The following is a 27,139-nucleotide window of genomic DNA, read 5'->3' as shown; positions in this document are numbered from 1 at the left end:
CCAAAAGTATCCATGCCTGGAACCTGCTTTAGCCAGTGCGTCGGCTTTCACATTTCCAGGGGGGGGAGGAACGATGGTGACTGCAGACTTTGATTATCCCATAAGTCCTGTTCTGGGCTTTTTCTAAAATATGACGGAGCAATGGGGCTGAGGGGAGGGGTTTTCAGTCTGCGGAAACAAATCCTCTTGCTTTCCACAGGGGCAGAAATTCCGTGAGGCTGTTGCAGATATAGAGGCTGTCCGAGTATATGTCTGCTGGGCTGGGGAAGGAATCTGGGTGTTCAACTATATGTGCGATGGCCGCGAGCTCTGCTGCCTGCGCACCTAAGTGTCCGGGTAGTTTTAACGATATTTCCTCGGGGGCGCATCCCTGCGCGTCCTTGACATAGATACCGCAACCTGTTATGCGCTTCCCATCCAAGACTGTGGAAGATCCATCCACATAGATCTTTATGGGCTCACATGTGTCCGTGTGCTGGTGGCTCTGGGTTGAACTATCTATCTTTCTGGGGGGTGTTTTAGCGATAAAGGGGCCTGTGTTGTGGTGTGGAGAGATAATTTCACATTCATGGGGGGTTCCGGGGTACTGTAAGTTGTTGGCTAAATAGGTGTGGGTCTTTGTCCTCTTCACAGTGATGTCCCGTCCCTGCAAGAGAAGGGTCCATCTGGCTGCTCTTATTTGACTGACTGTACCGTCCTTGAGTCATCTGTCCAGTAAACGTTGGGTGGGGGTGTGTTCGGTGAGAATTGTGATGGGGTTCAGTCCGGTAATGTACGAAAAATACTGGACTGCCCAGAATACTGTGAGCAGGTGCCTCTCACAGGCTGAAAATCCCTGTTCCACAGCATCTAAAAGTCTGGAGGCGTAAGCTACGGGCCTTAACTGGTTGTGCCGTTCCTGGAGGAGCACGGCTGAAAGGGTGTGGTCTGTGGTTGCTACCACTATGGCGTAACAGGAAAGCGGGTCTGGAACTTGTCGTGCGGGAGCTGCTATGAGTGCCTGTTTTAAAGAGTCCACAGCATCCGTATGCTGCGGAAGCCATTCCCAGGGGGCTCCCTTCTTTAGGAGGTCTGAGAGGAGTGCTGCCTTGCTGGCGAAACCGTCAATGTGGTTTCGGCAGTAGCCAACCAGTCCTAAAAATGACCGGAGGGCTGAAACATTCTGGGGAAGGGGCAATTTAGCAATTGAGTCAATCCTTTAATGCTCGATCTCACGTTTACCATGTGTGATAATTATTCCCAAATATATCACTTTATCTTCCAAAATCTGGGCCTTTTTGGTGCTGACTTTACAACCGATTGAGTGTAATAGTTCCAGGAGTTCGGACAGAAGCTCAATGTGCTCTTCCTTGGTGTCTGTCTGCAGTAGTAGGTCGTCTACATACTGTACCAGACATTCGGGGCGAGAGAATTTGGCGAAACCATTTGCCAGCTGTCGGTGGAAAATGGAGGGGGAGTTGTGGAATCCTTGTGGCAGGCATGTCCACATGTACTGCTGTGTTTTAAAGGTGAAGGCAAATTTGTACTGGCACGCCTTTGCCAATGGAATGGACCAGAATCCATTACTGATATCCAAAGTAAAGTATCGGGAATTGAGTCCCTGCTTGAGCATGGTCTCGGGACTTGTTGCTACTGTGGGGACTGCTGCGGGGGTGACTTTGTTGAGTTCCCTGTAATCGATGGTCAGTCGCCATGATCCATCCGGCTTTCTCACTGGCCAAATCGGTGCATTATTAGTGGAGGCTACTGTTCTAAGTACGCCCTGCACTAATAAGCTTTCTATTACCTTGGAGATTTCTCCCTCTGCCTCTTGGGGAAATCCGTACTGTTTTTGGGGTCTAGGGTCAGGTCCTGTTACTTGTACGGAGCCAGTCATCCGTCCACAGTCGTGCTTGTGGGTCGCGAATGCTGCCCTGTTCTTTTGCAGAACTGCCCTAACCTGCTTGTCCGTAATAAGCGTGGTCGGGTTGAACCAAAATTCGCCTACTGCACTAATGTTGTTCATGTATTTTCCTATGTTGAGCGTTGCGGGGGCTCTTACAGATTTTGCCATCTTCCAGACCTACACTGGTTGACTGGATCGAATGAAAGGTTGTGGGAATTCATGAAATCGATTCCCAGAATGTGTTCTGCTGTGTGGGGCAGGTCAACTAAAACCACGGGGTGCTTGGTGGTGATGGTGCCGATTTGAATGGGTACAGGGGCTGCGATGTGTCCCTGCTGTGAGTGGCCTGTAAAGCCGCTGAGGGTGATGGTGGCTGTAGTGGGCCACGTGTCTTTTTGAAACAGGGTGGAGGAATTTATTGTGGTGCGGGACCCTCCTGTGTCCCAGAGAAATTCGATGGGCTGTCCCTGAATTTTCGCTGCAACTACCGGTCGTTCGGAGCGATCCCAAAGGGTGTCGCAGACCCAACTGGGGGAGCCCGTACACCATCAGTCCGTTCCGGTCAAGTCTGTCTGATCCGAACGGGCGCTAACGCTATGAATGGGCTCTGTCTTTTTCTTAATCAGAGTGCCCGTCTGCTGGGCTCTCTGTGGCTTTTTAGGGGCATTGCACTCTCTTGCGAAGTGTCCTAACTGTCCGCAGTTGTAACACTCCTGTGACTTGGGTGGGGGGCTGTTCTTTCCCTCATTCACCCATGCGGGGTCGTGGTGTGTTGTTTTTACTGCCTGCATATCTGCGCCTGCCTGCTTTTCCTCTGGATTCTTAACAGTGGGTTTACTTTGAACAGATTGCTCCCAAGCGCGGGACAATCTTTTCACTACCCACTTCTCGTTATAGGCCTCCTCTGAGGGATCATAACTCGTACAAGCTTTCTGTCCTGTTTCTGTGGCATGGGAGATAAGGGTGCGGGTCCATTTAGCCATGCTGTCTGGGGACAAATGGGCACGGTCTAAGTCTCCAAAGACTGCTGCAAAGTGAATCCACAGGCGTCCAGCAAACGCTGTGGGGTGCTCGGATTTCTTTTGCCTACATTTGTTGAGGCCATCTACGGGGTCACCCCGGTTATACCTGATCGCATCCAGGATCGCCGTATGCATTTCTGCAAGGGTGCCTCCTCCTACGTTCTGTGGGTCGGGAAGGGCTGCTGCTACTGATGGATCTAAACTTAAAACTGTGAGCTTTACCTGCTCTCTCTCATCCAGGCCGTACATGGTCGCCTGATGCTTAACTGTGGCAAAGAAATGGTGGGGGTCTGAGGTGGGGAGGAACGGTGTGATCTTATCGCACGCGTCCCGTAATTGGGTCACTGTTAAGGGGGTGGAATATAGAAATTCCGCATCATCCGATGTGGCTGTGCGGTGGGTGGTTACAGGGTTCATTGGAGCTTGAACTATCTGCTGTGTGGGGGCTTGGGGCGCTTTTCTCTTCTGTGGCTTTCCCTGCGCACATGTTCCCTGAACATATCTCTGCGCTGTTTTGTTCAATTCTTCCCAATCAGGGCCATCTTCCTGATCTAATCTTTCTCCCAAGGTTTCCTGAAAACCTTTTTGAACAGAAAGCAGTGATTGTAGCTCTGCAATCTGCTTCCGGCACTTTGCGCGATCTAGCATGCTTTGTCTTTGTTCTGTGGTGGCAGCATGGAGTGCTCTTAATGCTGCCTTGAGGTCACTACACTGTTTTTGTAATGCCTCTACCTGTTTTTCCGTTTCTTCTCGTACCAGGACTGCACGTTGCGTGTCCTGATAGGCCTTTTCGTATTGAGACTGGAAGCTGCTTCAGTGCGCCAGACAAGACTGGTGAGCCCTTTTGGCGTCATCCACCTCTCCATCTTTCCTTCTCAAGTCTAAATTCTCCTTTTCTACCTCGCTTACATCGACCTTACTCATTCGATGTATGCCTTCAACTTCTTTCCGGAGCGTCCTAACGACCTCCTCTGTGCCTCGCAATTGTGCCAAGCAGGACACGATTGCCATCGGCTTGCGAGCTTTCCCTAAGCTCATTTTGTGGATCTCGCTCAGGGTCTCCCACCAAGTATGTCCTATACTCCCGGGACCTGATTCCTCGTTGTCACAGAATTCATTCCAAAGGGGCCATCCTTTCCCTTTGAGATATTTCCTGATCTCTTCCTCCCAAATGGGACATTATCCTACCCTACTGCTGCTTGTCGCTGCGACCGCAAATTCCTCAGGGTTCATGAGGCGCTGCATTGCCATCTTTCCTATCCGAATGCTTCTTTTAAATTTGGAACAGGGGAGCTAAGGCTGTGCTGTAAATACGGGTATGGCTTTCGCTACTTTCCGATATACAAACAAACAAAGAACAAAGAACAAAGAAATGTACAGCACAGGAACAGGCCCTTCGGCCCTCCAAGCCCGTGCCGACCATACTGCCCGACTAAACTACAATCTTCTACACTTCCTGGGTCCGTATCCTTCTATTCCCATCCTATTCATATATTTGTCAAGATGCCCCTTAAATGTCCCTATCGTCCCTGCCTCCACTACCTCCTCCGGTAGTGAGTTCCAGGCACCCACTACCCTCTGCGTAAAAAACTTGCCTCGTACATCTACTCTAAACTTTGCCCCTCTCACCTTAAACCTATGCCCCCTAGTAATTGACCCCTCTACCCTGGGGAAAAGCCTCTGACTATCCACTCTGTCTATGCCCCTCATAATTTTGTATACCTCTATCAGGTCGCCCCTCAACCTCCTTCGTTCCAGTGAGAACAAACCGAGTTTATTCAATCGCTCCTCATAGCTTATGCCCTCCATACCAGGCAACATTCTGGTAAATCTCTTCTGCACCCTCTCTAAAGCCTCCACATCCTTCTGGTAGTGTGGCGACCAGAATTGAACACTATACTCCAAGTGTGGCCTAACTAAGGTTCTATACAGCTGCAACATGACTTGCCAATTCTTATACTCAATGCCCCGGCCAATGAAGGCAAGCATGCCGTATGCCTTCTTGACTACCTTCTCCACCTGTGTAGCCCCTTTCAGTGATCTGTGGACCTGTACTCCTAGATCTCTTTGACTTTCAATACTCTTGAGGGTTCTACCATTCACTGTATATTCCCTACCTGCATTAGCCCTTCCAAAATGCATTACCTCACATTTGTCAACTGTCAAAACTTCCGACAGTTTTGACGAAACAAAAATCTATCAGTTTTACCTTATAGCCCTGTTAGTTACGCATGCATACACACACTTCCGAATTATGACTATTGATCAGAACTGCTTGAACACTTGTGGTTTTCTGTTTCCAATTGGATCTCTAATTCAAATTCTGGGTTCTCCCGGAGTGGTTTTCCACTTCTAGATCGGGTCCCGGCGGAGTCGCCAAATAATGTTGCTAACCTTTGCCTTAGTTTAATTGCTCTGTTTTATCACCTTTGCTCTTGAGTCGCCAGGTATCTTTCTGATAACGCCACGTGGTTCAAGTCCGAGTCATGATCAATAATCCAATACACCGCTTAGTAAGATTTAAATCAAAGCACATTTATTATACACAGTAATCACTACTCATGTACAAATTCTATGTCTAAGCTACTTTTACGACTAACAGGCCAATACTTAACTTGGAACTGGCCCACCAGGTCAGGGAAACAAATGGCCTTTCGTTCGGGTTCTGAGCCTGCGGGATTCGAAGTTGGTACAGATTGGTAGCCAGGAGCGCCTATCTCGTCGCGAGCGTTGAAGTAAGACTTACTAGATATCAGCGATGGCTGGACCGGTCACTGTCAAGGGTTGGTTCGCGTTGCTGAGTGACACGGTCAAGCAGAGAAGCAGAGAGGGTGATTTGAACTTGGGCTTGATTCTTATAGTCCCCAGGGGCTTCCCGCCTTTCGGGGCGGACCTTGTATCTGTTTCCAAGTGATTGGACTTTGTCCCAATCACTTGGTTTGATTTTCTCCAATGCTGGAGCGGTTCCCTGATCGATGGGCGGTCTTGAGGTGGCCGTTCACCTCCCATTGTGTAGGCTTCTGCTGGCGCCACGGAGTCTGGTTTGTCTTTATGTTTCTAAATGTTGCTCATTGTTCCCGGGGATTGCTCATTAATATGCAGATGGCTGGTGTTTTGTTATGCTGATGGTTGCCGGTATCGATCTTGTCTGGCCTTTCCAGAGGTAAATACACACTCAACCCGCAGCTGCTCATTTGTGTCCTGTTGGCTGACTTTCCCATCAGCCTTTGCCGTTCACCATTTTAAATCAGGAGTTAGCCATTCTAAATCGGGAGTTAGCCATTCTAAATCGGGAGTTAGCCATTCTAAATCGGGAGTTAGCCATTTTAAATCGGGAGTTAGCCATTTTAAATCGGGAGTTAGCCATTTTAAATCGGGAGTTAGCCATTCTAAATCGGGAGTTAGCCATTTTAACTGGCTACACCCTTTAAGAGACAAGTTCTCAGAGGGTCATGTAACCTGTTCAGCAAATCGGGCTGGAGCGCACAAATTCAAGGACCGAGAGGTTTACGTTGGCAATTTGCAGCCTGCAGTCATGGAGCACGGCAGCCTTTATCTCACTCTCTGTAATACTTATTAATCTTCATAAACTGTTTATTCATTAATCTATTTGGTGGTTGTCAGTCTTTCAAGATACCATAAAAAGTATCAGCGAAGAGATATAAACTTGTTAAGCTGACATAAAAGAAAGAAACACTTGTATTTACATCGCACTTTTCAAAACCACCAGAGGTCTCAAAGCACTTTACAGTCAATTAAATACTTTTTAGAAGTGTACTCACAGTTGAAATATAGGAAATGTACGTAGAAGGTTGTTATTAATAGGTACATCTTTGATTGTGGCCTAGTTACAAGTAAAGCTCATTATATCTCTTACCCTGGTCACCATTCATTGGTGGAATCATTCTGAAATTGTTTGATGTAATATAAATATGGATAATGAACAAATTGGTACCTGATTTAGGAAATAAGTCATGTATGGAGTATGTTGTTTAGATGATCAAATAAAGGGTGCGATTCCCCTGGGATTCCCCCCCCCCCCGACTGCACTAAGCCCCCCCCCACTGCACTAAGTGTGGGCAAAAGGGTGAAAAATATTTTATCCACTGGCAGCAATGGAGGGTTTCGGCACCATTTCATCCGCTTACTGCTACATTAATTATGTATGCAAGGGCAACACACTGGAGCACTGGCAGGCAGCCTTTAATTTGTCACCCTGCATGAACACTTCCTCATTTTGGGTGCCATATTTAAATGGTACCCTTGCATAGCTTTGTTAATTTCTGCAGCCCAGGACAGCTACAGATGGGAGCTGAAACCCAACAAGATTGGCTACCGCCAAATTCAGTGATGCCTCACTGGTGTGCCTTTTGTTAAAGCCTGCTGCAAAGTCCTCTGCTCATGTTCTGGCCACAGGAGGTCATCAATCCATCTTGGGATTGAGTGAGTTTTAAAAAATTTATGGGATGTGGACATCGCTGGTTGGACCAACATTTATTGCCCATCCCGGGGACATTTTAAGAGACAACCACATTGCTGTGGGTCTGGAGTCACATGTAGACCAGACCAGGTAAGGATGACAGATTTCCTTTCCTAAAGTACATCAGGGAACCAGATGAGCTTTTACAATAATGTAAAAAAAAATTTTTTTTTTTAGAGTATCCAATTCATTTTTTCCAATTAAGGGGCAATTTAGCGTGGCCAATCCACCTATCTTGCGCATCTTTGGGTTGTGGGGGCGAAACCCACGCAAACAGGGGAGAATGTGCAAACTCCACACAGACAGTGACCCAGAGCCGGGATTGAACCTGGGACCTCGGCGCCGTGTCGCCGTGCTGCCCGTTTATTACGATAATTGACAATTGTTTCATTGTCTTCATTAGACTTTTCATTCTAGATTTTGTCTTGAATTCAAGTTTCACCATCTGCCCTGGTGGGATTTGAACCCGGGTCCCTAGAGCATTACTCTGGTTTGTGGATTATTAGGCCAATGACAATATCACTACACCACTGACTCCCCAATGGTAGTGATGGTCAATGCCAATGTCATGCAGAAACGGTCAGCCACCAATACAGGAAGAGGATGAACAATCTCATCTGTGCTGCCAGGGTAAGTCAACCATCTCAGCACTCTCAACTCACACGCCCACAAGCCCATCACACATTTATTGGCATCTCACTCACTGCCAGCTCAAAGGACATAATCGCTCACTCTCAGAAACACCCTCACATCTCCCTCTGGCTCCATCACCCCTGGAGCTTCCGCCGTGTCCCATCCATGGTTTTACTCATCACCCATACATGCCAGATATTGTTATTATCTGCCCTGACATGCATCTTGATCACACTCTCTCCATCTGCCTTCATGCAGGATAAGCTTGTGCACAAAAAGGGCTCCAGCACAGTAAAAGGACAGCAGCTGGACACCCTGGGGCCATCCTGCCAGCTGACTCTGGGACTCCCTTGCTGATCAAACTCCCTTCTTACTGTGACTCCATCACCTCCAGCTCCACAAGCCCTGGAATCATCTACCCTACAGAAGGATATCAAACAGAATGGGGCCCTCCAGGTCTCAGCTCTCTCGAGGACGCCTGCACAGGTCATCACAGACGTAGGGCGTAGCCGTCAGCAAGCTGCCTCCACCTCCACTGCGGTTGTTGGAGAAGCAATAAGACATTACAATAGGGTTAGGAAAGTTACAAAGGTGTAGAAGCACAATGGGGACACTGTTTTTCACAACAAATGTAAATAGAATTACACTCATTTCACATCTCTTGTGTATACCTGCTTCCTTTGATGTGCTGTGTTACTGTCAATCACTTATGATTTCTTGATTCCTTCCCATACTTAGCGCAGAAGTCGCTATCATGGGCTTCTCGTCTATGTAAGCCGCTTCCATATCACCACAGTTTGTGACCCTTTTGCAGATTATTCGCCACATGCTTTGCAGGTCATGTCATGTTTATTCTTGGCTGTGTAAGATTGAGGCAGAAGTGTTTTCCTCCCATGTCTGCATGCTTGAATGGTGAAAGTTGTAGTGCTCAAGGAGAGATGTGATCATGCATGGAGAAGGTGTACATATCTTGCAACTCAATGTGCTCTGTCTGTTGGCATAGTTTTCATTCTTTCAGCCCATACTATTAGCTTGTGTGTGCTGCTGTCAGCCAGCCGCATTTTTGGTCCCTTGAAGATTTCCAGAATCTGTGATCTACTTAAGATATGAGTTGTGAACGCTTCCTGGGTATCTGGCTCAAGCCTGCATGATAAGTTTCTTATAATCACAGACCAGCTGTACATTGAGTGAGTGGCTAGCCTTTCCTGTTTGTGTTGGAGTGCCTGTTGCCAGGGAGCTTTTATAGCCACATGCGTGCAGTCAATGGCATCCTGCACCTGTGGGAATACAGAAATCTCAGCAACACCCAGTGCTCTGGTGTTGCTTGATCTCTATCGATGCTGACGTAATTGTGGGCCTTGACAAAATGGGCGTCTGTGAACTCATGAATGCATTTCTGCGTGGATGCTTGAGAAATCCCACAGAAGTTTCCAGTGGAGCCCTAGAAGGGGCAACTGTGTATTTACTATAATGGCTACTTTCACAGCCACGTGAAATGGATACGCTCTCAGTCCTCTTGGCACCAACCACTGGTGAATTTGGCAAATGTAAGTCACCAGATCCCTGGATGTATGAAGGCACTGGTGGCACTCGTTCCTGCTCATCTACAGATAACAAGTTCTGTACCCTGGGTCTTATGAATTGCATATGCATAGTATTTATGAGAACCTGATCCTCTGTGTCTGGAGAAGGCCTGCTGACCCTTGGTCTTGAAGGTTTTTTAGTGAGCCAGGAGCCTCTTGTCGCAATCTTCCCCTATATATTCAGCCGATAAATAAAGATTCCATCTTCCTCATGGGTTCCTCTCTGCAGTATCAATGAGAAACATTCAAGAGTCAGCAGTAATCTCAAAGTAATGTTATGGGGCGAGGTGTTTTCAGAACCCCAAAATGTATCATGGAGTTCAACCAACCTCCCCCTTTAATGTATTTGTTGCTTTTCCTAGCCCACGGCTTGTTCCCTAGGAGTGGGATTACAATTATGGACACGTGGGTTTTTAAACACAAAACAATGTTTATTCCATGAACTCAACTTAACAGCTTAGATAAACATTGGATCTCTTAACACCCCTTACTTCAAAGATAACTCAGAAAATATTGCAACAGTAAATAATTCCGTAAAATGTTCCTTCAAACTTCCAAGAGACTTAACACCTTTAAATAGAATCACATCAGGTTAAAGGCTTTACAATTATGAGTTTAAATCACCCAAATGATCCAGAGATAGTCTTTCATGTCAGAGATCCAGCTCCCTGCAAACACAGACACTCCCAAGATCTTTTCAAACTTGCAGCTCTCTGGAAACACATAGACACACACAAGGGGCTTTTTAAACTGCAACTAAATACCTGCAAAATGGCTGACCTAAAGCCCAGCTCCACCCACTCTCTGACATCACTGTTTTCTTAAAGGTACATTGCTTAAACATCCATGGTCTTAAAGGTACTCTCACATGACACCTCCCCCCAAGAAAATAAAACCCATCAACATCAAGATGGTTTCATTTTTCACTTTTGCACCATCCACTAAGAACTGCACAGTAAATATACATTTTCATTTAAAGAAAACAACACACTCAAACAGGTATAATAATATAGTCCATTTTCCTTTGTTCCTCTTACTCAAACCGAAATCATTCTTGATTGACAGTCTCTTTGAACAAAGTCTCTGCACGATCCATCCATTCCTCTACTCCTCGGCATTTCTCTTCAGAATCATAATTTAGTTCAATCAGACCACAGAGTTCCTTGCAATTCTCCAATACAGGAACATTGGTGATCACAGCTTTCAGGCAGTCAAATGCCTGTTGAAAGTCCGCTGTCCATTGAAATTTTTTATGTTTCTTCAACAATTCCATCAGCGGAGTAATCACGCCACAAAACGTTTGCACAACTGTTCGATCAAATCCACTCATGCTAAGAAATTGCATTATTTCCCTTCGTCTTGAGGGTATCGGAAACTCCGCAAGGAAAGTGATTCGGGCTTCTCCAAATTCACTTTTGGCTAGGTTCATCACCAAACCCGCCACCTGAAGTCGATCGAAGAACTCCATACAATGTTTTAAATGTTCTTTCCATGTCTGGAAGTTGGAAATAAAAGCAGATTGTCCCACTTTCTCCGTGCAATCCTTCAATGGTGGGATGGAGAATAGTCCGTTCTTGTAACTGCATTCACCTTCCTATAATCCACACACAACCGTTGGGTACCATCTGATTTAGGTACCATCACTATGGGTGAGCTCCATTGGCTGCAACCCACTTCAATTATGCCATTTTTAAGCTTACTCTCAAACTCTCTGTTAACCTGTGCCAATTTTAAAGGATTAAGTCTATATGGATGTTGTTTGATAGGAACAGCATTTCCCACATCTACATCATGTATATCCATTTTAGTACTTCCCAATTTATCTCTACAAACTTGCCCATGTGATATCAACAAATCTTTCAGGTCAGTTCATTTTTCCTCTGGAAGGTAACTTAACAATTCATCCCAATTTTTAAGAACATCCTCATTTTCCAACTTAATTTGAGGTATGTCAAATTCACAGTCATCTGGATTTGGTTCGTCACTTTGAGTTAGAATCATTAAAACCTCCTTTTTCTCCCCTTCCCTTTCAAAGTACCTTTTAAGCATATTCACATGACACACTCGGTGAGTCTTCCTTCTATCTGGTGTTTTTACCACATAATTCACCTCACTTAATTTCCTTTCAATCTGATACGGTCCACAAAACCTAACTTTTAAAGGCTCACCTACCACTGGTAACAACACTAAAACTTTATCCCCACTGGCAAAACTACGAACTTTGGATTTCTTGTCCCCTACCCGTTTGATCACATTTTGTGCAACTTTCAAATGTTGTCTAGCCAATTCACCTGCTCTATTTAATTGTTCCTTAAAATTTGACACGTAATCCAATAGTGTAAATTCCGATTTCACACCCACCAATTTTTCCTAAATCAATTTAAGTGGTCCTCTTACCTCATGACCAAAAATTAGTTCAAAAGGACTAAATTTGGTGGACTTATTAGGTGCATCCCTAATTGGAAACAATACGAATGGGATTCCTTTATCCCAATCCTCTGGATAATCTTGACAATACACCCTCAATATTGTCTTTAATGTCTGATGCCACCTTTCGAACGCTCCCTGCGATTCTGGATGGTACGCAGTTGATTTAAATTGTTTTATTCCTAAGCTATCCATAACGTCTTTGAATAACTTTGAAGTAAAAATTTGTTCCTTAATCTGATTGAATTGCTGTGGGTAGTCCATATCTAGTAAAGAATTTAAGTAACTCCTCCACAATCCTTTTAGCTGCAATATTACATACTGGAATGGCCTCTGGAAACCTAGTAGACACATCCATTACAGTCAAAAGGTATTGATTCTCACTTTTTGTTTTAGGAAGCGGTCCTACACAATCGATTAGGACCCTTGTAAAAGATTCCTCCAATGCTGGAATGGGTATTGAGGGCGCTGGTTTTATCACTGCTTGAGGTTTCCCTATCACTTGACGTGTGACATGATTGACAAAATTTAACTACATCTTTATGTAGTCCAGGCCAATAAAAATGTTTTTGGATTTTAGCTTGAGTTTTCCTTATTCCCAAATGACCTCCCACTGGTACCTCATGTGCAACGCGCAACACCTCCTTTCTATACCCTACTGGCAATACTACTTGATGAACATCTGCCCACTTTTCATCCACCTGCATATGTACAGGTCTCCATTTTCTCATCAAGACATCACTTTTACGGTAATAACACTCTGGTATACTCTCGGATTCCTCTTCCGTATATGCTTTCTGATGTATCCGTTTTATTTCTACATCTTTCTGTTGTAACTCCGCCAATTTTCCTGAACTAAAAATATCCTCCTCATCCTCCACCTGTTCTTGTTCTTTTTCAACCATTTGATCAAAAACCGTTTCTGATAATTGCACTTCAACTTCCTCTTCACTCTTTGATTTCTCCTCTTGTCTTAACCTGTGACTTTGCGACCTTGTTACTACACAATCCGGAGAAATCCCAGGATATTCGTCCTTCACAACTTCAGTGGACTGATTTTCCACTGGCTTATCCACAACAGTAACATCCCACCTGCGATCGAGCTATATCATAACCCAAGATAAACTGTATTCCTGGACAAGATAGTTTATCTACTACTCCTACTACCACTTCACCACTCTTCACTGGACTTTCCAACCTTACCTTATATAATGGAACGCTACTCCTCTCACCCTGAATTCCACATATCACCACCTTTTCTGGCAACATTCTTCCCAAACTACATAAATCCTCATCTCTTACCATTAAAGATTGACTAGCCCCTGTATCTCTGACAATTGTGACATCTTTACCTGCTCCTCCTGATACACGTGAGTAAACTTTACCCACACAAGTAAATTCTTTAAAGACATCTGGCGCCTTCTTAACAATTACTTCTTGAACAGGCTGTACAATCATTTTCACCTCCTTTGCTTCCCTTGGGCTTTCCTTTACCACTTGAACAAACCCCACTGTCTTATCCTGTTTTACCACATCAGCCTTCCCAGTGCTTTTCTTCAACCACCAACGCTGTGACTTTACATGGCCTAGTTTATTACAGTGAAAACATCTGAAACTTTTCATTTCTTTTCCACCCTCCTGGATTTCCTTTTTAATCTGAGGTACACTCTCTTTGTCTCCCATCAGATCACCTTTACCTTTATCACTTGAGTATTTTTCATGTCCCCAGTTTCTATCCCTCACCGGCTGAAACTGATGTCGGAAACCAATCTTTCATTGATGAACTAATTCATAATCATTTGCCATTTCCGCTGCTAATCTTGCAGTTTTAACCCTCTGTTCGTCCACATAAGTTCTCACTACATCAGGAATTGAATTTTTAAACTCCATCCGAAAGTATAATTTCTCTGAGAGCTTCATACGTTTGGTCTATTTTCAAAGCCCTTATTCACCTATCAAAATTACTCTGTTTGAGCCTTTCAAACTCCATGTATGTTTGACCAAATTCTTTCCTTAAATTTCTAAACTTTTGTCTGTAAGCTTCAGGCGCTAGCTCATATGCACTTAAGATGGATTTCTTCACCTCCTCATACGTTCCAGATACCTTCTCCGGTAGTGATGCAAACACTTCACTACCTCTACCTACCAGCTTTGTTTGAATCAGTAACACCCACATGTCTTGTTGCCATTTCATGTGTTTAGCTACCTTCTCAAATGAAATGAAAAAGGCTTCCAGTTCCTTCTCGTCAAACCTTGGCAATGCTTGGACATATTTAAATAGATTCCCACCAAACCTTCGACTATGACGCTCTTTCTCACTATCCTCATCACTATCAGCCAACTGTACGTTTCCCTTTACATCTGCCAATTTTAACTGATTGTCATGTTTCATGGCCATTTCCTGAAGTTCAAACTCCCTCTCTTTATCTTTTTCCTTGATCTGTATCTCCCTTTGTTTTTCTTTGTGTTCTGCTAGGGCTATTCTTTCTTTTCTCCTTTCTTCTCTCTCCTTTTCTGTTTCCTCTCTCTCTCTCTATCTCTTTCCTCTCTCTCACTCTCGTATTCAAGCCGCTTTAATTCTTTCTCATGTTCCATTTGTTTAATTTCCAACTGAATTTTTGCCATTTCCGATGAGTCAAACTCTATCTCATGCAACTTTAAATGCTTAACCACCGCCATAATTACCTCATCTTTTCGCATTTTGTCAGGTAATGTTAACTGCAATGTTCTTGCCAAATCTAATAGTCTGCTTTTCGTTTCTGTCCGTAAGGTACTACGTGTGACATTCTCCACCCCAAAAAACTTCCGAGCCTCTGAAAGAGCCATTGTTCACAACACTCTCCCCACTTAAACTAAAATACCACATCGGAAAAGCAACAATACTTCACTGTCTTTAAGTTCACAAAAGCCAATCCAATAGATAGACTTTTATCCCCTTATAGCCCCCAATTGTTATGGTTGAGGCGTTTTCAGAACCCCAAAATGTATCATGGAGTTCAACCAACCTCTCCCTTTCCTGTATTTGTTGCTTTTCCTAGCCCACAGCTTGTTTCCTAGGTGTGGAATTATAATTATGGACATGTGGGTTTTTAAACACAAAGCAATGTTTATTCCATGAACTCAACTTAACATCTTAGATAAACATTGGAACTCTTAACACCCCTTACTTCAAAGATAACTCAGAAAATATTTCAATAGTAAATAATTCCTTAAAAAGTTCCTTCAAACGTCCGAGAGACTTAACACCTTTAAACAGAATCACATCAGGTTAAAGGCTTTGCAATTATGAGTTTAAATCACCCAAATGATCCAGAGATAGTCTTTCATGTCAGAGATCCAGCTCCCTGCAAACACAGACACTCCCAAGCTCTATTCAACCTTGCAGCTCTCTGGAAACACACAGACACACACAAGCTGCTTTTTAAACTGAAACTAAAAACCTGCAAAATAGCTGACCTAAAGCCCAGCTCCACCCACTCTCTGACATCACTGTTTTCTTAAAGGTACATTGCTTAAACATCCATGTCTTAAAGGTACTCTCACATGACAGTAATCTCCACTTTCTGTCAATGACTCGACAGTGAATGTGTGTTCAAGGCTTTGTTCCTGTGTTGGAAAGTACTGGCCCCTGAAGTAATGGCCAGTGTGGGGTGCATATAAAGGAGCCCCCAATTCAACCCCCAAAATGCCCAACTGCTTTGGCCTAGCACTTGGATGTGCTGCTTTCACCTCTTGCACTCCAAAACTACACTCTTTGGAATAAACATGAGGGTAAATATTTAGTCAGGGAATGAGATTGATTGAGGGGTGTCTGAGGCTTCTCCTCTGTGAACCGTCCAATGACAAATTTCTAAAAGGTTTCTGAATCTTTTGCAGTGGCCCAATTGCTCTTGGGGTTTGTTACTGGGGAATTTCCAGGCTGAGATCAAGGGGTTAAAAGAAATTGATTGATCAGTGCCACTTTGTAAGATTAGTCTTGCACGAATGTGCATCATTGCTTTGCTTTTCTGATTCACTGCACTGCCATTGAAAGACCACCGACATATCTTAGCTGTGCCTCTCTTCTCATTTGTGAATGCACAGTTTTGTTGGGTGCCCTTTTAATTGCAACACCACCCCACTGCCCTCCTCCCCCACCACCACCACCACCTCCCAGTGCACATAGCTGCCCTTCAATTCACCCAGAGAATCCTGACTGGCAAGCAGTGCTTCTCCTCATTTTAATTTTCTATAGCACCGTTGCTGCAGGCTGGAAGATGTTGGTGCAGATCTCCGACTGCCAGGCCAGCTTGGAACCTCCATATCTGAGTATGAAAACCCCTGCCATTGTTCCAACAGAGCTTAATGTTCAGGTTTCCATCCCTCACAGACCTCTGAATCCTTCCCTTGATCCCACTTTGTTTGAGATGCATATCCACATGTTAGCCCCTGAATATCTTGAAGTGGGTGTGACTAATCCCCGTTTGGACCTCATCCCTCATCATCTTGAGCCCAGTTCCACAGTTAACATATATCCATCACAAACCCTGGTATAAGCTGCAATACCTTTTCCCCACCTGTAGGCTGCAGATGCCACCCGCCCCCTTGACTGAGTGTGCCAACTGCGGACCATTATGATTGCAGAAACCTCAGGAGCAGAGGCTTGTGATGTGAAAACCATGCCCTGCTCACAGCATGCTAGGCACAAGTGAGATTCGACTGACATGTCACCCACTCTCCCCCCCCCCCCACCCCCCCTTTCCACCCCAACACTCCCTGAACTGGGACAAGGATAGTCTTTGCAAGCTCAACAATGCAAACTGAAATGATTTTCCACTCTGCACTTCTTCCATTCTCATGCCGAGTGACTTCTGTCATTGAGTCACATATCCTCTCTCCATCCTGGCACTAAGAACACTAACCCCATTCATCTGTCTGAGTGCAGCTTTCCCCACTTATGGGAGCGGAAATTCCCAGGCGTAATCTGTATACAGGGAATTAGGAGACTCTTGGCACACATATTCCATGCAAGATAATAAGGTACATATTTAAAGTTAGCAGCAAAAGAATCAAAGGAGACAAAATGAGTGGTTAGAATTTGGAGTGCATTACTTGGTAGGCTGGTGGGTTCAATAGTAGCCTTTAACAAGATAAAGATATGAAGGAAAAAAGCAACTTCAAGGATTGGCAAAAGAATGGGATAGGAGGACTTACTGGATAATTCTTTGAACAAGTTGAAATTGACACAGACTTGATGGGCTGAATGGCCTTCTGTACTGTTCCATGATTCTGTTCTATTAAACTACCCATTAACAAATGGACCTGGAAAGAAACCTGGAGCTAATAGTTAATTACTTGTTATAAGTAAGCATGTATTGTGAAGCAGGTAAAACCAAAAGAGTTCTGGGTTACATTGCTAGGATTATTGATTACATAATGAAGAATACTACAATTAGGATACATAATGCTCTAATACATCCATACTTCTATGTCCCACCACTCCCTAGAAATACTTTATGCTGCGAGAGGTGAAACGATTTTGTGAGCTATTCAACAAACAAAACCTGGGGTAATTATTTCTGATTCCCTAAGTTAATCAAGCAAACTCAAGAATGCTGTGGTTTCTCATGAATCATTGGAATCCCAATTAACTTGCAACCTTTGCTCAGGAACCTTTCAAGTGCCCTTTTCAAGTGCTGGAGCAACGCCACCAATTGCGTCTTGACAGGTTGTTTTGGAGTGTGATGACTGCAAAAGGACAAAAAAGACTGCACTTGCTGACAGCGTATTTTCATGGGAATTTTCTAGCCATATCCTCGAGTCCCCTCACTCTATCGATTTCAAGTAACCTATCAAATCAGACAGTAATCAATCAGCCACATCAACTTTTTTTAAAAACAATACTTTTGCCATCATAAATTAGCATGTTAAAGACAACAAATATATCTGCTTGAGTTTCTCCAAATTAAATAGCGCTTACTTTCAGAGCACAGCCTCATAACATCCTTGAACAGTTTGTCGTTTCCTACATCCTCTCGAGTTTTTGTAAGGTTCTGCATGCATGTGACGCAAAACTATACGCAATACTCTAAGTAAGGATGCACAGGGGCCTTGCACAATATAGTTTTAAATAACTCTTTTGTTCCTAGCATTATAACTCAAAATCCTATTTATTTTGACTTTTAACCAGCTCATATAGCTTGTACACCTTTAAACAAATGATCAACTGTGACCACCATGTCCCTACTTGACCTGTATCATTACAAGGGGCACAAGTTCAAGGTGAGAGGGGATAGGTTCAGTGGAGATGTGGGGGGGACATTTTTTTACACAGAGGGTAGTGGTGGCCTGCAATGCACTGCCAAGTGAGGTGGTTGAGGCAGATACATTAGTGACCTTTATGACTTATCTAGATAGACACATGAACAGACTGGATATAGAAGGGTACAGGCATTTGGCCTAGATAGGACATGTGGGGCTGGATTCTCCGATTTTGAGGCTATGTCCTGACGCCGGAGTGGCCATTTATGACCAAAGATTTGGCGCAAAACGGCCACCAATCCCCGTTTGCCTTGGGGCGAGCAGGAAGGCAGCGTAGAGCACCCGATTCTAGCTGCCGATACGGCCCAGAGAATTGTCGAGCCCGTGGCCGCGCATGCACACGGCGGTGGCCTGCAGCGGTTGCGCCATGCAACATGGCGTTGGCCGCGCGCGGACCCGGCCTGCACAATCGTGCCTCCCCTTTGGCCGGCCCCTGTGCCCAAGCCACCCCCCAACAGTGCCACAGCCCCTGCCAAAATCCCCCCTTCCTTCGGATCAGCTCTTCCCCGACTGTGACGGCGCTGAACTGAGTCCGCAGCCACCATGCTGAGTTCCCAACAGGTAATACTATGAGAGACCCCACGTCGTAGGGAACTCAGCCGGTCGGGCGCGCAGCATCAGGGGGAGGGCCTCAGTCAACATCCTGAGGACCTCCCCTTTGGAGGGGCGGAGTATCGCGAAAGCGCGCCGCCCCCGGTTTTGTTGGAACTGGGAATTCTCCGGCCGATCGCCGAACGTGATTTGGCGTCAGCGACCGTGATCGGTGCAGGCTTGGAGGGCAGAAGGGCCTGTTCTGTGCTGTATTGTCCTTTGTTCTTTGTATCCTTTGACAGATACCTCTGTATGGTAAAAGCATTCCTGGAGTTTTGTTATACCAATGCATGACACTTGATCAGTCTCTGTTGAATTACATCTACCATGCTTGGATCTATTTATCCAACTTACCTAAATTGATCTGCACAGATTGTTTTTGTCTGAATTACTAACCTGTGTGCAAGGTTTTGTATAATCTTTGATTATATATTATATTCAAAATGGAAATTAATACTGCTGCTTTAGATTGGGCCATTGACTAGGTAGTATAGACATGCTATTATTTTGCCTGTTTTCATACATTTATAGTTAATAAAATGGTTATTCTAAAAATGTGGGTGGTTGGCTGATGCTTAGGTACTTGTAACAATAGAAGATTTGAACTAACAGTGTGCAGGTGAGGAAGAAATATTAGAGACTTAAACCCAGTGTCTCTCTTGTTTTTCCATAATCCCTTCCACCTGGATTCCAACCTTTAAAGATTATGGGCATCTCTTCTCCTCCTTGGTTAAGAATCTTACCCACTTAAGCATGCTTTCTTGCTTTGTTCTTAAAATGTGCCATTTTATATTTCTCTGCATTGAGTTGCCTTTTCTACTGCCTTGCCCAGTCTGCTCAGCTGCTTATGTCCTCATGCAAACTTTGCCAATCTGCCTTACTTACAGTTTACTATGCTTCCTATTTGGTGTATTCCAATCATATCAATGCCATTCTTTTTGTGTATGTCCAATCATTTCCATAAATGGAAAACAAGAGGTCTTACCATAGACCTCAATGGCTGCCACTGCTCCTAAAATCCATTGAAACTAAAATTTGCCCGGACTCTTTCCAGTAAAATGATGGCCTTTATTGCTAGAGATATAGAATACAGGGAGTTAGAAATTATGCTTTATTGACCATGCTTTCGTTAGACAGCATTTAAGGCGAGCAGTTCTGGGCACCACACTTCAGGAAAAATATATTGACCTTGAAAAGAGTGCACAATATTTGAACCTGAATTACAAGGAAAGGTTACATAAACCAGAGTTCCAGAATTATATTCCCTGGAATTTAGAAGATTGAGGCGATGTGATTGATATTTTCAATATGTTTAGGTAAATTGATGGGAATGGTAGAAACACCTTCTACTTATCGGGAACCTAAGACTGGGGGCAAGGTCCAAACATTACAACCTTTACAGGAATGAAACTAGAAGACATGTTAACACTCCAAAAGTAGTAGAAGTTTGGAACTCGCTTCTGCAAATGACAGTTGATGTCAAATTAATTGTAAGTTTTAAATCTAAGATTGATTCTTCTTTGTTAACCAAAGGTATGAAGGGATATGGGTGAAGGCTTATGAAGCCGATCAGTCATAATCTCATTGAATTGTGGGATGGCGAGGGGGGGGGGGGGGGGGGGGGGGCTAAAACATCAATGTTAATATTCGATGCCACAATTTTTGCAAGTTTGATAGGTGAATATATTACATTCCTTCTCAAAATCAAGAAATACAATATTCACGTTATTTTTCTTAATATTTGTTGATGTATGAAAATACAAAACAAGTGAACTAGTTTATTTGGACCCTGAATCAACACTGCTCCACCATTCAATGAGATCAGGCTGATCTGTGTGTATTGGGTTTCACATTCCCCATCTACCTCCAATACCCATTGATTCCCTTGTTGAACAAGAATCAGTCTATTTCTGCCTTGAAAATATACAGTGCCCCTGCTTCTGAGGCAGAGTTCCAAAGTCGCACAACCCTTTGAGAGAATAACTGTCTCTTAATCTCTGTTCTACAAGGGCATCCCCTAGTTCTGAACTCACCCACAAGAGGAAGGATCATTTCCACATCCACCTTGTCAATACCATTCAGGATCTTATGTACTTCAATCAAGTCACTCCTCACTCTTCTAAACTCGAATGGAAACATGCCCAGCCTATCTAACTTTCATTCATAAGACAATCTGCCCTTTCCAGATATCAATATAGTAAATCTCCTCTGAACCACAACCAATGCATTTCCATCCTTCCTTATAAATAAGGAGATCAATGCTGCACACAATATTCAAGATGCGGTCTCACCAATGCCCCATATATCTGAATTTCCACCAAACTGCATTAGAAATCCATGCAAGCTATGTCTGATTACTCCATGAATTTTCAGGCAGGCGCACATTCATTTCTTATTTATTGTGACCTGGTATTCCATTCACACTCTGGCCTGATTGGCCAAGAGGAAATACATTCAGTAAAAGTTGGGATTCTCATTCACAATGGGCAGTTGGTGCTGGGTCAAATGTTACTTTTACATCTGAGGCTGATAGAATTCTGTCCTCTGGAGGTATTTAATGTATAAGTGACAAGACCTGTATATGCAGCCATGGTCTCATTGAATAGCGGGCAGAACAGGCTAAATGGAATGAGTACTCCTGTTCCTATAATGGTAAACTCAAAGATAGGACACGTCAAGGAGTCGCAACTGTATTGCTATTTCCGGGTCTGCATCGACCGCTCAAGTGAGCGCTCCCGCCCGGTAATGTGTATTTGGAAAGTTGATTGAATCCATCTCTTCGTTAGTGCTTACCTTTTCTTGAACCGGGTATAACACTTCAGTCTTCGAGCACATGCCGCGTCTCCAACGATCCTACCAACTGCACTAAGCGACCATTATTGATGGATAATCTCAGGTCACACCATTTACTTCGAATGCGCGTGACTTTCCCAAATATCATCATCACTGGGCCAGGAAACGTGCGAGGCCAAATGTTCTGTAACTAGAGGAAAAACGTGAGCGTGTTTTAACATTGTTGAAAATATGCCGCCCCAGATCCGTTCCTTATCTAAAACAAACCCAAGAGGAGTGGAGTTCACCAAGCGTTCATTCAGAATTTTATTAAAGTTACATTTTAGAGACTTGCAATTCCAAATGAGTATAAAGCTAGGTCTTCTGTTTTGATTTAATATGCCAGAAGTTTAAGAAATTAAATGCCTTTATTGTTTTGGGAAAAAAAAGGTTTTTCGTCTGGGTGGGTCGATGTTCAGCTCTGGTCGTCTTCCAGTGGCGGGGCTATATTACAGGGACAGGGATTCCTGCAGGCAGGCGGCTGGCTCTCAGAATAACCGGGGACAACAGCAGAATGGGAAACTATCAAATTTCAGTTTATTTCCTTTCTTGGCAGTCTTTGGACAATGTCTGCGTCTTCTGTGTACGGATATAGAGGGGGCCGGTGCTGGGCGGCATGGTGATCGCTGTTTTGGCGGGCAAATGCATGACTCCGCCGTGGCGGTGCGGGATCTGCCGAGTTCGGCGAGGCACTCTGGGGAGTGCTCGGCCGTCATGATCGATTCACTGTTCGTAGCTTGATCGCTGAACGTCATTCTGCTGGTCTCTGAGGTCGTATTCATGTCACTGGAGAGCAGGGGGCTATCCGTCTCAGTACTAATGTCTCGGGTTGGGGTCAGGGCTCTACTACTCAAATCTTTGTTGGATTGCAAGTGTCTGGAGTGGGTCATGGCTGCCGCGCTCTTTCTGTCGCCATGGTGAGATTTCTGGATGTTTTCTGTGTTTGCAATGGAGCGTCTACTGACTCCGTGGTGGGATTTCGCGTCTCTCCTCTCTGAGCCCCTCCACTCCGAGTCCCTCCTGTCGATGTCGCTGTATAATCTGGAGTCTTGTCTGGAAGACAAGTTTTGAGTCGGTTCGAAGTCCATCGGAGCTGTGTAGAATGTCTGAAAGGATGTGCTAGTGTCGTGGGATGATTGAAAGGGTGCACCGATGTTGTGGGATGACTGTAAGGGTGTGCTGGCGTGGTAGGATGGCTGGAAGCGTGTACTGGGATTGTGGGAAGACTGTGAGGGTGTGCTGGCGTGGTGGGATGGCTGGAAGCGTGTACTGGGATTGTGGGAAGACTGTGAGGGTGTGCTGGCGTGGTGGGATGGCTGGAAGCGTGTACTGGGATTGTGGGAAGACTGTGAGGGTGTGCTGGCGTGGTGGGATGACTGGAAGTGTGTACTGGGATTGTGGGATGACTGGAAGTGTGTACTGGGGTTGTGGAATGACGGTAAGGATGTACTGAGGTCTTGGGGTGACTGGAAGGGCGAGTTGGCGAGTTGAGATGACTGGAAGTGTGCACTGGGGTTGTGGGATGACTGGAAGGGTGAATTGGTTGTTGAATCGTACAAGGACCTGTCGCCCATACTTGCCCAAGAGCTTCGTGCTCGCGAGGAACTTAAATCCTGGGATTCTGGGTCCATGGTGTTTACCCTGGGGAAAGATTTCCTGGACAATGTCTGGGACGACTTGGGCACGTATTCCTGGATGGCGCCAATGCTATCCAAGTATTCGGCTTCCACCAGGAGCGTGTGCTGCTCGCAAATGGTCAGGTTCAGAGTGTCGAGGTCCACCTCCAGGGGGATGTTGAAGGTGTTGGAAAAGCCCTGGTAGTTGCGCCTGATCATGCCATCCGTTTCCTCGATCAGTTCCACCCGCTCCCCACTGATGTTGATCGTCCTGCCAGTAATGGTCGCGTTGACCCTCTCTGGTGAGACATCGCCCAGGTTAATACAGATGGAAAAGTGTAACGGTTCCTCATGCTGTGCGGAGTGCTTGCGTCGTCTTTCTAGAAGTCTAGACTTTCCCCCGCTCCTTATTAATTCCGCGGAGTGGTTATATGCATCGCCATCCTCTGTTGACCGACGATGCATAATTCACAGGCTTGTAACTTTCTGAAACCGGCAGAGAGCATTTGTTCACGCAACCGATTTGCTTGCGCTTGTCCACCTCTGTGATGAAAATGACTGTGCACAATTGAGTGTTAATATACAGCCCATTAACTGCCAGGGAAAATCATATTGCCCTGGCTATCAAGGTAAAACTGCTTCAAAAAACATTGGCAATGAAATTTATTAAATATGTAAACCACAATACCGAAATTATAAGGCGGATTAATCTCCTGCCGGGGGCTCGGATAGTCGATTCCCCCCGCCCCCCCGCCACAGTCGACGAAGTTTGGAATCCACCCGGAGTGATGCAATGGATGGCTCTTTGTGAAACCTTGAAATTCTCTAATTCTCATATAGTTCTTGTTGAATTAATTCAGATACATAGTGTTACCTTATCAAGACCTGCATCAGCTATCATGTGAAATGGGGCGTTCTCAACTTTGTCTTATTCCAATTGATGACCTAATTATCTGCGAGCTAACACTCTACTTTCTGAAAGGTGAATGCCCAGTGTTTGAGTACATTGAGACTGATATTTCAGCATAAAGCATAGTTTTAAGTACTATATTGTCAGAAGTACTTGTTCAGGTAGATCCCAAAGTAGTATTCAAAGAGAACGTAGCTCTCCCAGTTTTCTGGTCAACATCCCTCCCACAACCAACATGATCAGAAATATATTACTTAGCTGGCTCATCCCATTTACTGTTCAGGGGAAGTGACAAAAATGTAAATCGATTGATTCAGTTCTATACATAACAACTGGATCTGCTCTTCATTGTGAAGACATTGGAACACCCTGAGAACTGAGGAGCCACTAGCTAAATGCTATTCTTGCTTTATGATCAAGAAGTACTTAGTATTTTGCCGGGTGCTCAAAGTGTACAAATGCTTTCATATCAGTGAACCTTCCTGTGAATTTTCACGCAGTCTCCCCAATTTCCCAATGTGCCTGCAATAAAACTATCATTAATGAATGAGCATGTTAAAAGTCAGCTCTGGCTCAGTTTTATAAATGCCTGGACAATAGGCAGGTTAAATAAACTAAGTCTATATTTATTGTAAAATTAATTGGGAATGATCCAAATCTACCAACATCACGGATAATGTTCCCTGAAATAATGTTACTGATATAAAAGCAAGCTACTGCTGTTGCTGGAAATCTGAGATAAAAACAGAAAGGACTGGAAAAAAAAACTCAGCAGGTCTGGCAGCAGCTGTAGAGAGAGAAACGGAGTTAATGTTTGAAGTTCAATATGAACTTCATGTTGTGGGGTTAACATATCAGCATTGGTAGAAGATTGGTTGGTTAGCTAATAGGAAATAAAAAGTGGGCATAAATGGGCCATTTTCAAGTTCGCAAAATGTGTCGAGTGGAGTGCCACAGCAATCGGTGCTGGTACTTCAACTATTTACAATTTATATTGATCACTTGGTTGAAAGGACTGAAGGTGTATGGAAGAGACTAGAATTAGGGGATACTGTTTAAAAATAAAGGGTCTCCCATTTAAGGTGGAAATGAGCAACAAACATTTTCCTCAGAGGGTCATGGGTTTTGGAACTCTCCTTGGAGAGTGGTGGAGGCAGGGTCATTGAATATTTTTAAGGCAGATAGGTACTAACAAGGGAGCCTCTCTCCATGTCTGCATGGGTTTCATTCTCACAACCCCAAGATGTGCAGGTTAGGTGGATTAGTCACACTAAATTGCTCCTTAATTGGAAAAAAATAATTGGGTACTCTAAATTTATTTAAAAAAACAAGGGTCAAAAGTTTAGGAGCCAGGAGGAATGTGGAGTTGAGGCAACAATCAGATCAGCCACGACTTAATGGATTGGCGGAGCAAACTTGAGGGGCCAAATGGCCTACTCTTGCTCCTAATTCATATGTTTGTATGCTCTTATGGGAACTCCTTCTTCTTGGGGCAGTCCATCAGGGTCGCGGATTACATACTTCCACTCCAGGGAGGTTGGTTCTGCAGTGGCTGAATAGTCCGATCCTGGGTCTGCAGACTCTGCCACAGGTTTGGCAGGTGGTGTTTGATAAACTGGGTGGGTGGGTGGGTGGGACGCTCTGGATTCTGTGCTCTCTTTCTGCACTGTAACAATTCTTTAATAAGGCACCTGAACTCTTGGTATGATTTTTTAAAAAGGCATCTGAACTCTTAGTATGCATCACTGATGCTGTAGACACACAGGGTTCCATAATAAGTTTTACCTACATGTCATGAAATCATTTGGAAACTCAGGGATGGTAAATATGACCTAAGAGCAGAGTACTAAATTATAAAAATGTCCAGGAATTCCTGAGAAGGCAGTCTGTCAAGTTAACTTCTTCAGTATTCACACTGGTAAAATTCTGTATCACCAATCACTTGTTTTGGAACCAGGAAATGAGGAAAGGCATGGAAAAGCGAAAATTTTAAAACCCAAATATTTAGTTACCAAGTTTTTGGGCACATTTCATTGACCAACATATTTGGTAAGCTCTGAACAGATAAAAAGGCTGGATGGTGTAAGCTTATAGAATGATAAAATCATACTGCATGGAAGGACGCATTTTGTCCCATTCTTTTTTCTTATTCATTTACGGGATGTGGGCGTCATTGGTTAAGCCAGCATTTATTGCACATTCATAGTTGCTCTTCAGAAGGTGGTGGTGAATTGCCATCTAGAACCGCTGCAGTCCTTCAGGTGTAGGTACGCCCACTGTGCTGTTAGAGAGGCAGTTCCAGGATTTTCCCAGCGACAGTGAAGGAACAGCGATATCGGGGTGGTGAGTCACTTGGAGGGGAAGCTCCAGGTAGTAGGGTTCCCAGGTATCTGCTGCTCTTATCCTTCTAGATGGTAGTGATCGTTTGTTTGGAAGGTGCTGTCTAAGGAACCTTGGTGAGTTACTGCAGTGCATCTTGTAGATGTTACAGAAGACTGCCACTGTTCATCGGTGGTGGATGGTTTGTATGTTTGTGGAAGCAGGAGAAATCAAGTGGGCTGCTTTGTCCTGATGGTGTTGAACATCTTGAGTATTGTTGGAGCGGCACTCATCCAGGCAAGTGGAGAGTATTCCATTACACTCTTGACTTGTGCCTTGTAGATGGTGGACAGGCTTTGGTTGGGGGGGGGGGGGGGGGGGGCAGGAGGTGAGTTGCTCATCGTAGGATTCCTAGACTTTGACCTGCCCTTGTAGCCAGAGTACTAATGTGGCTAGTTCATTTCAGTTTCTGGTCAATGGGAACCCCCAGGATGTTGATTCTGCCTGTGTCTGCTCTTTGAAAGAGCTATCCAATTAGTCC

This window comes from Scyliorhinus torazame, chromosome 8 (assembly GCF_047496885.1).
Source record: "Scyliorhinus torazame isolate Kashiwa2021f chromosome 8, sScyTor2.1, whole genome shotgun sequence".
Classification (NCBI taxonomy): Eukaryota; Metazoa; Chordata; class Chondrichthyes; order Carcharhiniformes; family Scyliorhinidae; genus Scyliorhinus; species Scyliorhinus torazame.
This window is presented reverse-complemented; position numbering follows the sequence as displayed.